We start from the raw sequence: 2,661 nt of genomic DNA on the forward strand, positions 1-2,661 counted from the left end.
ACCAGAGATAGGGTTAGAGACCTAGAGGTTGGTGCTTCAAACTGACAAGGTTGGAGCCTTGGCAATCCCAAGACAGTGCTTGGAAAACTACAAGTTGGAGCCAGGTGGATTGAATATTGGTGTCTTCATTTAGGATTTGAGCCCTAATTATTATTGTACTTGATTTATTGTAAAGAAGAGGATTGGAGTCCTCATGATCTCTGATTAATAAAAATGTTTATTCTTATTGTTCATTTTGTGTTCTAAATTATAAAGTGATCTAAGTGGTAAAATAACAATTGAAAAGAAATATTGATTCACCCCTCTCAGTATTTCCAACAGAACCAATTCATAATCGGGTCATCGTGGGAGATTTGACATAAATCTATCTTGAAGAATCTAATTTTGTTCTGACTTGTGGTGTTGGAAAGAAGACTCAGAGGGCTACCACAAAACAAAATTTCATATCTTGGAGGGCCAAAATGATAGATATACCACAATTTCAATATTTAGCTCCAAGAAAACAAGAAAAATGTGTATTGTTTTAAAATTTGTGCATTACTTTTGTTTGAAAAATAAGTTTGAAGTGATTCAAAGGGCATAGTGAAACATAGATATCATTGTTTGATTCCAAAATGTCTCAAAGAAAAAAAATGGACATACCTAGTAAGCAACCCGAAATCTCTACTATGATGCATAAAGAAGAGGAAGAATTGCAACATGATATATCTAAATTTTGAGACCAAGTGCAACAAATTTCGAGTCCAAGTGCAACTAATTTCGCTCTCATAAAGAGTAACAAAAATGAAATGGAAGCTAAGATGGATGGATTGAAGAATGGTTTAAAAGAAGGCATAGAATATTTGAAGGATGGCATGAATGCTAAAATGGAAGGTTTGAAGACATATATGGAAGGCTTGAAGGAAGGTTTGACAAAGTTGCTACAAGAAATTTTTCCTAATGGCGACAAGGTATCCCATGAAACTCATGATGAGAATAAAATGAATGTTTATAATTAATTTAGAAACTCTAATTTTGGTTTGAAGACCAACCACATTCTAAAGATTGATATGAGTAAGTTTGATGGCAAGGATCCGGTAACATGGATACAATAGATGGAGCAATATTTTGATCTATATGATGTGCAACACACACAAAAGGTAGGCATTTCATCTTTATATTTAGAACCCAATCAGTTTGTATGGTATCCATGACTTTGTTCTCGCAAACCACTTGTCACTTGGTTAATATTTACGAAAGAAATGATAACACATTATGCGGATACAAAAATCAACACCTCCTTTAGCCAATTGATAAATCTCAAACAGAAAGGTTCACTGGAAGAGCACATTGAGGACTTCCAAAAATTGAATATCGGGGTAACTGATATTCTAGGGGAAATTTAAGGATAACATTCAACATGAGGTTTGCCTTTGGGAACTTGATTCATTGGAGGAGACATTCAGGGTGGAAAGAAAAATTCAAAGAAAAATTATGGCAACAAGAGAGTCTATCACTCACAACTATAAAGATGGAAGTGTTGCTGCTCCTAGCCTTCCACAACCTACAAGTTTGACACCACAACAATTGGAGGAAAAAAGAGAAAAAGGGCTTTGTTAAATTTGTGATAGCAAATAAACTAAAGGTCCTAAACGTGCTAAGAAGAAATTATTTTACATAAATTGTGAAGAGGAGGAAGAAAATGAACAAGAAACATCAAACGAGGAGGATATACACCAGAAACCAACTCGAATGAAAGAATAAATGAATCTAACCGTTTCTTGTAAGCATTGTCAGGGCTTACTGCTCTTCAAACTCTCAAGATAGAAGAATATATTAAGAAGAAAAAGGTAATAGTGCTGATTGATTCGGGTAGTACCCATGGCTTTATTCATTGTAAGATAGCTAAGGAATTGAATTGCCTCCTACGTCCGACACCAGAGTGTCAAGTGATGGTTTCAAATGGAGAAACTATAAATTGCTTTGGAAAGTCCCAAAATATCAAGCAAACAATGGGGGAATATGTATTGAATAGTCTAATGATTTCCATTCCAATGGGTGGTGCTGATGTTGTACTAGGAATCCAATGGTTACAATCTTTGGGGACAATAGCTTTTAATTTTCAAGATTGAATTTTTTTGGGGAAGAAAAGGAAGTTGAATTAAGGGGCATCACAGGGAAATCATGAAAGATAATCAACTCTAATGGCATGAAAAAGCTTCTAAAGAAAGAACAACAGGGTGTGATTGCACAATTATGTTCACTAGAAGTTCAAACATCGAAATCATCTATTTCTCCAGATCCCCAAAAAGTCTTGGACAAACACTCCAAGGTATTTGAGATTCCCAAAGGCCTCCCACCTATTCATGATCATAATCATGCTATTCATTTGATTCCAGGAAGTGTTCTTCCAAACATCAGGTCTTACAGATATCCCTATGCCCAAAAGAGTGAAATTGAATGTATGGTTACATAAATGCTAGAGGTCGTTATAATTCAACCTAGTCAAAGTTCTTTCTCTGCTCCAATAGTGTTGGTGGGCAAGAAGGATGGATCATGGCGTATGTGTCCGGATTATAGGGAGCTCAACAAGCTCACTATTAAAGATAAATTTCCCATTCCTGTCATTGATGAATTGTTGGATTAATTACATGGGGAAATTTACTTCACCAAGATGGATCT

The sequence above is a fragment of the Pinus tabuliformis genome, chromosome 9, assembly GCF_031772625.1.
Source record: "Pinus tabuliformis cultivar Carrire ecotype Pingquan chromosome 9, CPIR1, whole genome shotgun sequence".
Classification (NCBI taxonomy): domain Eukaryota; kingdom Viridiplantae; phylum Streptophyta; class Pinopsida; order Pinales; family Pinaceae; genus Pinus; species Pinus tabuliformis.